This window comes from Euprymna scolopes, chromosome 9 (genome assembly GCF_053919585.1).
Source record: "Euprymna scolopes isolate OS-2025 chromosome 9, ASM5391958v1, whole genome shotgun sequence".
Classification (NCBI taxonomy): Eukaryota; Metazoa; Mollusca; class Cephalopoda; order Sepiida; family Sepiolidae; genus Euprymna; species Euprymna scolopes.
The window spans coordinates 135,819,882-135,830,015 of NC_136490.1; positions in this window are offsets into that span (position 1 = coordinate 135,819,882).

Consider the following 10,134-nt stretch of genomic DNA (forward strand, 5'->3'; position numbering starts at 1 on the left):
TTTATATATAATGGTTTGAATTAAAGTTTAAAATGAAAAGGTCACGTATTATGCTTTAATTATTCTTTAACCAGAAACATTCATTTCAAACACGCCCCTGTTATATCAAAGAACCTACTGTTGATTTTACGTTGGGCCTTTCAACTTGTATGGTAATAAAACTTCTCGAATGCTCTTGGTATGTTAAGCTGTGTAGTGTGTTAACATCGCCTGTTTATTCTTTCAGCAGATTTTTTCAGTTGTCGATTATCAATACTTATTGAAGGCATTCTGATATAAAACCTATCTAAGAACACTGCCAGGCACATCACATGTGAAATTTCATAAAAATTGGCTCAGTCGTTTCGAATCCACGGGGAAGGAACTCACACACACAGGTACACACAGACAAAGTTTCTTTTATATAATACAGTAGAACCCGGGATATGGCATCAAGAATTAGTACCAAAATACAGTACAGTATATAATACTCATGTATATAATCAAATAACATTATAAATAGCACTGTAAGGTGGGGCAAATACCATAACCAGGGTCCGGAAAAACATTGTATTCCACATCGTAACCTGAAAAAAAAACGTATCCCGGGGTTCTACTGTAGTAGAAATTCGTACATAGGGCCAAACTATTGCATGTCTCTAAATTAAAAGAAAAATATTCTGAAATATTTTTTTATCAAACTACTATATAATTGTAGGAGAGCGGCCCTTCTGACAATAAAAACTAACCCCCGCGCCTGTTAAGCTGGTCTGAGTTTGACATGCCTGTTCTATGATATATGTTTTGAATTTTAAGAACATATCCATTATTGGCCCAGATATGACGTTTTTTTTTTTTCATTCCCAAAATGTTTCAAACTTATCTCAAACACACTATATCATCATCAATGTGTATCCAGTAATTTTTATAAATAAAAATTAAATTAGTTATCATTTTGTAAAAGATTATTTTGATTAATAATCTAATGATCAAACGATATAATTAAATTTAAATTTCAAAATCCTTGTTAAAAAATAATCATTTGGTAAAAAAAAAAGTGAAACAAAAAAAACATTATTTTATTAATGTGCTTTTTTATGAAACACGTGTTATTTGAGCGATGAATAGCAAGGTTGAAGCAGTCATGCAAAACTCAACAATTAGGAATATAACATTACGACAAAACAAGGATTAATGAGAAAGGGAGGGTTTTTTTTTGTTTTTTTGTTTTTTGTTTTTAGTTGGAATAGAATTATAAAAACAAAGAAGAACGTTAAATGGATCTGTCATGAAAAGTGTTCATTGCGCGGCTGATGTTGCCTCGAGCGGAACTGCTTTTGTTTAGCATAAACCGGAAGTGCTCACCTGGACAGCCATTACTCATATGACAAAAGGCTAACCTTGATTTAGTTTGGTTCAACACATCTTTTCCCAGAATGAATGAGACTGTTATGAGCTATGAAATTTGCTCGGATAAAAACATGCCAAACAAAAACAAAGGATTCTGAATTTTTGAGATTATGATTGGTTATTTGTATTCTATGGATTCTTCGGACTACTGTTCTCATCTTGAGTGTCATTTTCACAATGTTTCAATCCATGTAACCTTCGACCTTTTTCTTGTTGAACTCGGAAATGTTTCTATCAAACTCAGGGATAAATTCCATCCAAATTCCCAAGTTCAACAGAAACATTCCCGAGTTCAATAAGATACACCTGAAGAAGGTCGGAGGTTACATTGACCGAAACTTTGTGAAAATGACATTCAAGATGAAAACAGTAGCCCGAAGAATTCCAATAATACGAAAAACAAAGACCTGAAAGGAAATATTCTTCCACTTCCAGGCAAAAAGAATGTTCCATCCTAAAACATAATTTGTCAGCAACACAAGAATCTGAAGGTTTTAAATGAGGTTCAGATGGAGTATATGAAAACACAACTATCAGCTTTGATAAAAAACAAAAACAAAAACTACAGTTCGCTGGAAAGTCCAATTACAATTTCTATCTTTGATCAATATGCCACCTCAGAAGCACAGCAAGAATCACACTCCAACTCACCTGTTGAGCCATCCGGACTGTCTGCACTCATGACATTTAAACATGGATTCACTTTAATACCAGGATCTCTCACCACCAGCAGGTAACAGTGTAAAAAATAAACTGAACCTTTGCGGAAAGTAATTGTCCCAGATCAAACAATTTCTATAGTAGTTGTTTTATCGGACTATTGAAGGATGAAGAGGCCACATCATCAAGTCTGTTAAAAGGTGATACAACCCTCATACACAAAACGAGTGAAACACAACACCCTAGTAAGCAGTGCAAGGAGGCTGAAGAACATCATCTGCAGACTCAGTGTAAAATATGGGACAAAAGTAAGGAAGCTGAAGAACATAGTGAGGGAATGGCCAAAAGAGAGAGAGAGAGAGAGAGAGAGAGCAGGAACAAGGCAAAAACCAAAAAAAAAAAAGTTTAAACAAAATGCACAACTGTTCTACCAAAATTTCATAAGGGACACAATTACGGTAGAAAAACTGCTGAAAAATGTTTGAGAATGCAGTTAGCTACAATGAAGAGGCCAAATGGATCTATTATGTTGCTAAAAGCAACAAAAACAAATGAGAAATGTCAAAGCCAAAGATAACACCTGGAATGATAAAACAATAGCTGAAATGGATTCAAGAATTACAAAAATCTGGCATAGATAACCTACCCAATTTCTGGCAAACAACTAACAGCACTTCATAGTTATTGTTATATCCCGTTTTGACGGTATATAATAACATGACAAAATACGCCGAGTGGAATGCGTAACAAAAAGGTTTATTCGTACTTCGAATAATGTACACAGTACAAAATGGCTGCTCGCCTTGAAGTTGATATACGCGTAAATGAAGGTAAAGGAAAAAAGGTAACTTAACGTGTGTGAGCGGAACGCTCGTCCTGGGAGCTTGGTTAATCCTGACTACACTTGGAGAGTGTAAGACGCGAGACGGTCGGGCTAGGGCGTACCACTGAACTGACTCCAAGACAATTCAAGACGCTCTTTTATACACCGTTTCGTATCCGGTGCTATCCGTAATTATGTCCCTTATAACACCTCCCCCTGAAGCTGAAATCTTCCCGATTTTAGCTTTAATATCGCTTCCGTTTAGGATCAGGACTTAAACGCCTGACGACTTTCCTTTTACGTGTGCTCTTCCTTTTGGTCAGAGTTTTCTTTGGTAAAGAATTCTGTTCAGCCCGTGCGGTATGTTCAGGGGATACATTCATGGGTCCATGTATACCCACCAGTTTTGGAATGTCAAATGTGTCGCACAACGTTTCCATTGGAATTTCCTCTGTATTTTCCGAAATTCTGGTACGGATTTGATTAACATGTCTTTTACAGACAAAAATGGGACCTTGAATAGTATAGACCATGTTCCCAATTCTTTTCTTAACAATATCGTCCACCCAATGATTTTTTCCATTCTGAAAATTTTTAAAATAAACTTTATCTCCTGGGGAATAGCACTTTACATTAAAGTTTTCTTTTCTTGTAACTTTCTTTTTATCCGGTAGAAGTCTATCGAAAATGGATCTAATTTTTCTGGCGAACATAAGTTCTGCAGGGGATGAATTTACATCATTGTTTGGATTTGGGGTTACTCTGTAGATCGCTAGAAATGTCTGTATTGTCCGCTCATCTGTGTCAATGTTCATGTTTTTCCTTAATGTCCGCTTAAACGTGTCTACAAATTTTTCTGCCAACCCATTCGATCTAGGATGGTAAATAGGCGTCGTGATGTGCTGTATATCCAGTGAGTTGCAGAATTCTCTAAATTCGTAACCTGTGAATGCTGTACCACTGTCACTCACTATGATCTTTGGTACACCAAACCGGCTGAAAATTTCGTCAAGTGCACTTACAGTGTTCCTTGATGTTGGATGTCTGATCTTGAATATCTCCGGCCATTTGGAGAAAGAGTCCACTACAATTAAGTAAAAAAAACCTTTTAGGGGTCCGGCATAATCAATATGCAGTCGTGACCAGGGCAAGTCTGTCTTTGGCCACGGGGTCGTTTTTACAGGCAGATCTCGGGCTGCTAACTGACATCCTTTGCACGCTTTGACACAGTTTTCCACCTCTTTATCCATACCAGGCCAATACACGTAACCTCTAATTAGGGATTTCATCCTTGAAATGCCAGGATGACCTGTGTGAAATTCGTTTAGCATTCTTTTTCGTAATACCTGTGGAATTACGATTCTATCGGCATACATAAGCACATCTTCGCAAATGGAAAAAGGTGTAATTTCTCTTGCCATCTTATTTCTTTCCGTCCGTCCTACTTGATTTTTCATTTGCTTTATAAAAACGTCTTTTGCAGCTTCTCTTTTAATCTCTTCTAGAGTTACCGGGAGTTCATGGATCATATTGCATATTGAATTTGAGCATTCGCTTTCATCTTTAAGAGCTGCAATTACCGTCTCTTCGAAACTTTCATTTCTTTTTGGAATCAACCCTTGACAGTGCATCCGCGTGTCCTAACTTTTTTGATGACACATGCTCCATCTTAAACTGATAGTTTAAGAGAGTTACAGCCCATCGCTGTAGTCGATTTGCGGTATGCGTAGGGATGCCTTTCTTCGATCCAAATATCGTGATTAGTGGTTTATGATCCGTTTGTAATATGAAGTTTCGTCCATAGAAAAAACGGTTAAACTTTTTGACTCCAAATATTATTGAGAGAGCCTCCTTTTCAATCTGGCTGTAGTTTTTCTCAGCTGCAATCAAAGTTCTTGACGCGTGAGAGATTGCTTTTGTTGTTCCATCCTCATACTTGTGGAGTAATGCAGCACCAACTCCGTAATCACTGGCGTCCGTTGCTAGTACAATCTCTTTCTCTGGATCGAAATGTGCTAATGCCAGATCTGATAGTAAACATTTCTTAATTTTCTGGAAAGCAGATTCACATTCCTTTGTCCAATTCCATCTACTGCCTTTTTTTAGTAGCTCGTTAAGAAGAGCTCTCAAATTATGTACATTAGGGATGTATATCGCATAGTATTGTACCAATCCCAGAAATGACTGTAGTTTTGATACTGAGTCTGGGGCAGGCATCTTATCAATTGCTTCGGTCCGTTGTGGATCTGGCCTTCGTCCATCTTCGTCAATTATTTGATCCAGGTATTTGATCCTTTTCATGAAGAAATCGCATTTTTCCGGACTCAATCTGAAACCAAACCCCTCTATTCTCTTAAGTACTTCTCTCACGTGCTTCTTGTGCTCTTGCAAATTACTGCTCTTTATCAAGATATCGTCAAGGTATGCCATCGCAAATTCCAACCCTGCGAGCATCGTATCCATTATCTGTTGAAACAAAGCAGGGGCGACCTTTAAGTCAAAAGGAAGCCTCTTTAGCTTGAAGATACCCTTGTGCGTATTAATGCACAGGTACTTTGAACATTCATCATTGACCTTGATTTGCAAGTATGCGTCTGAGAGGTCTATCTTGGAAAAAATTTTTCCTCCGTTTAGTTTTGAGAATAGATCTTCTGCCGACGGAAGGGGATAATTGTGGTCCTTTAAACAGTCATTAAGGCCTGTTGAGAAGTCCGCACAGACCCTGATTTTGTTATTTTTTTTCTTCACATATACCGTCGGGCTGGCCCAATCCGTATGGTCAACTTTTTCAATAACCTCTAACTGTTGAAGTCTTTCCAACTCCTTCTCGATTGCGTCCATCGATGAAAACGGTACCTTTCTTTTAGGTTTGAACACTGGGGTGGCATCTTTCTTCACTTCAAATTTGGCTTCTACTTTCACACAATGTCCAAGTCCTTCAGCAAAAACCCTTGGAAATTCTGCTTTTACATCGTCCAGAAAGTCTTCCACTTGGTTTGCTTTCTCTGTGTTCAACCTATTACAAAAAGAATTAACTGGTCGCTCCCATAAGTTAAACAGGACAAACCAATCCACTCCAAACAGACTTGTGTTCCTTCCTGGAACCACGTACACTTTGGACGTGCGTGTCTGACCATCAAATGTCATGTTGCACCTCAGTTCTCCTTTAAATTCCAACTTTTTGCCGCACACAATCCTCGCCATCTTGCTGGTTTCCATTAGTTCGGGTCGACCGATCCTTCTCCAGATATCTTCATCTATGATGCTGATGTCCGAACCACTATCCAGGAGTAATGTTACAGGATGTCCATTTATGTGAACACTGACATACTTACGCCTTTCACAACTTTTCTCTTTCCTTGTGCGAAGCGCATTCACTTTGTCAGTCTTTCGTTTTTTCTTCTGGTCACAGTACGTTCCCTTGTGGCCTTTGAACCCACATTCGTAACATATCTTATTCCTGAACCAGCAGGTCTTTTGGCGTGTCTCATACTTCCGCAACATTCACAATTTTGGTACTTGTGCATTCTAGGGGTCCTTTGTTCTTGGGTCTTGTAAGTTCTAGGGGTCCTTTGCCTTTTTACATGTTGTACCTTGTAAACGCTTTTTTCTTCAACGCGGGTGTTGTCTCTCTTGATATTAATGAGACGTTGACATTCCTCAGTAACTTTTTGTAAAGTTATATTTGGGTCCAACTCCATAATTGTCAGGATCCGGGATCTGATATCTTTGTCCCTTGGTTCTGTGAGTCCCTGTACAAAGATTAAACATTTAAATAAATCCGCAGAAATTTCATTTAATTTAAATGATTCACATAAGCAATTTACAATATAAGCATACTCTAAATAGTCTTCAGATTCCGATTTCTGTAAATTCAAACATTTATATCTAGAGTGAAAAAGGCTATCTCTTTTATCAAATATTCTAGACAACGTATTAATTGTCTCTTCAAAAGTCACTTCCTCCGGTTTTTTGGGTAAAATTAAGTTAGCGTACTTAGTGTTTTCGTCAGTACCCAGTTTTTGGAGCAACAGCGTGACTTTTTCTTTGTCGGTCCAATCCGAACACCTCTTTGTAAAAACTGTTTCATACCTTCTATAGTATGCTTGAAATGTAACGCCAGTATCAGGAGAGTAGTGAAATTCCGACAAAGAATTTGAAATACCTTCTGCAGAAAAATTCGTTTTTTTTTCAGTTGTCGAGGTTTGAATTAATTTTTCCAAATTCTTTTGTTGAGTCGACATTTGGCGTTGAAGTATTTTTGTTTGTTCTTGTTGTGCCTCTAAAGTTTTTTGTGTCATTTCTTGCTGTTGTTGTTACAGCTGTTGTTGTTGCACTAAGAATTGTTGTGTCATTTTTGACTGTTCCTGAACGCTAAGAGTTAGCACTTTCGTCAACTCAGCCAATTGTTCCATATTTAAAAAAAAAATTTCTTTCTAAAATTTACAACAATGATTCCACAAAATTTCGTAAGTATACGTTTTTCGCCAATTAGCAACAAGTCTTGCAAGAATAAATGTTTCCACACAGTTCATACAATTTAGCAATAGTAATTCTGCCTAAACGTAATTTTACACAATAATACTTTTCAAATTTACACAACGAATAATGCCCGAAAATGAGCAAACTGTTTTTCAACAAAAATACGGTTACACGAAAGAAAAAAAAATTAAATTATAACAATAGTCTGTTTAATTTAGAGAAAAAAAATCGTAAAAGTTCTTTCTTTTCTTCCGCAAAACGTAATCCAAAGGTGCCGGGTTCGAATTCTGCCTGCGTTCCTCACATATTTTTTTCTTCAAAAAATATAAATAAAGTTCACTTTACCTTGTCAATATCTTTCAAGTACAATTTTATTACCTTTCCGTGAGTTCATATCGGAGAAATCCGTACTTTATGTAAGACAATTTCGAATAGTTCTTTGCCGTACGTGTTCAGTAATGAAATCCTTGTAAATTTGAATAGTACACAGTCCTATTAGTATGGTAATTTATCTCTGTTAAGAGATAAGAATCATCCTTGTCGCCAACTGTTATATCCCGTTTTGACGGTATATAATAACATGACAAAATACGCCGAGTGGAATGCGTAACAAAAAGGTTTATTCATACTTCGAATAATATACACAATACAAAATGGCTGCTCGCCTTGAAGTTGATATACACGTAAATGAAGGTAAAGGAAAAAAGGTAACTTAACGTGTGTGAGCGGAACGCTCGTCCTGGGAGCTTGGTTAATCCTGACTACACTTGGAGAGTGTAAGACGCGATACGGTCGGGCTAGGGCGTACCACTGAACTGACTCCAAGACAATTCAAGACGCTCTTTTATACACCGTTTCGTATCCGGTGCTATCCGTAATTATGTCCCTTATAACAGTTATTATAGTAGTTGTTTTACCGGACTATTGAAGGATGAAGAGGCCACATCATCTAGTCTGTTAAAAGGTTATACAATCCTCATATTCAAAACGAGTGAAACACAACACTCATCAGTTGTATCACTACATGCTCTTCACTGGCTTGGTTGCAGACAACATTTATCAACACCTCTTCTCTGGAGCATACCTGGAAAAAATAACGAGCAGGATGTAGGAGGAAGTGTTTAGACACCAAGGACTAGATGTTGATTAACAAGACCATCCTTGAAGATAGTAAGAAGAAACAGAGAAACTTAAGTATGGCTTGGATTGATTACCAAAAGGTATTGTTGGTTTAATTAATAATCTTTGTAAGATTAATTACCAAGTAAATAAAGAAAAACGTACCTTTGTTCTTTAAATAATTTTATATCATGGGAGGTATATCGATGATGACAAAAGAAACAAATGAATTAACACTTAACATTTTCTTCAGCACACTACCAGAAATGCACAGAGAGAGACGTCTATTTATTTTTTACATCTATACATGAAAAGAGCAATACACCAAAAAGAGGAAGACACACTGTATTATATAAAAATAGTCAATAAAGGGTAGACAACTCAGGGTGCTCAAAATACACGTCATCAGTTAACAGACGAAGGGAGGCAACTCCAAGCCACCTGCATACTTGAAAATAAGGGTCAAAGAGGAACAACTATTCAGTATTTAAAAATCCATCAACATTGATACTTTCAATAGGTATATGATAGTGTACACTACATGCAGCCAATGCACTGGCTTGGCTTATATAAGATCCATCCGGTAATCAAGGAGACTATGGCTGTACGTATAAAAAGGTGTTAAACAACCACAGCGTTAAGACATGCTAATGGAGCAATAACAATTCTTAACATTAACATCCAAAAAAAAAACCTTCTAAGGGGATAGCTTTTCTCCTTCACTCTTTTGCCTCACGATAGATTCCATTAAATAAACTACTCTATATAAGCTGGAGTGCCTACAATCTGAGCCAAAAAGACCCGAACAAAAGAATCAACAACCTGATCTTCATGGTTGATCTCAAGCTGTATGCCAGCTCAGTCAGTGACTTTAGTCGACCCTTTCAGGGCCTACATAACTTCTCCAAAGATATTGGAATGAGGTCTGGTCTGGATAATTGTGCCGTGCGCCATCAGAGCTTGGAAGGTCCACACAGAAAACATGCAGCTTAATGAAGATACTGACATCAAAGACCTAGAAGAGGAAAGATACAAATACTTTGGCATAGAAAAGAAACATTCAATTCAGCATGTTAAGATGAGAGAAAAAATTGGCAGTGAATATATATGCAGTCTAAGGAAAATATGTAAAATACAGCTTACAAACAAAACCAAGGAAACTGCCATTAACCAACTTGCCATGTCTGTGATAAAATACAGCTTTGGCATTGTTGATTCACCACAAAGGGGACAAAAGAGACTAGACACCAAAATGAAGAAAACATTGTTATACTGTACCGAGTAACATATAGAAACCAGTGTCTGTCTAAGCTGTATCTTCCCAGAAGAGCAGGGGATGCGAATCTCTCAGAAATTTATCATCCACATTATGCTACTATTGTGAGCATAAGCCAATATCTGATGAACTCCCAGAATCCAAACCTTATGATGGTCAATGAAGATCAAGAAACAAGAGCCAGCAGAACAATCTCCATCACAAAACTGTGCAAACATTTTCGACAACATTACCTTACAAATGAGACAGAATTAGAAAACAATGGAAAGTAGCCCAAAAGAGTCGCCAAAAATATGCCAAGACCTTCCATTGCAAAAAAACTGGATGCATGTACCAACTAAAAGTGTGCCAAATATTTGGATAGAGAGACTCTATAGATTGGTTA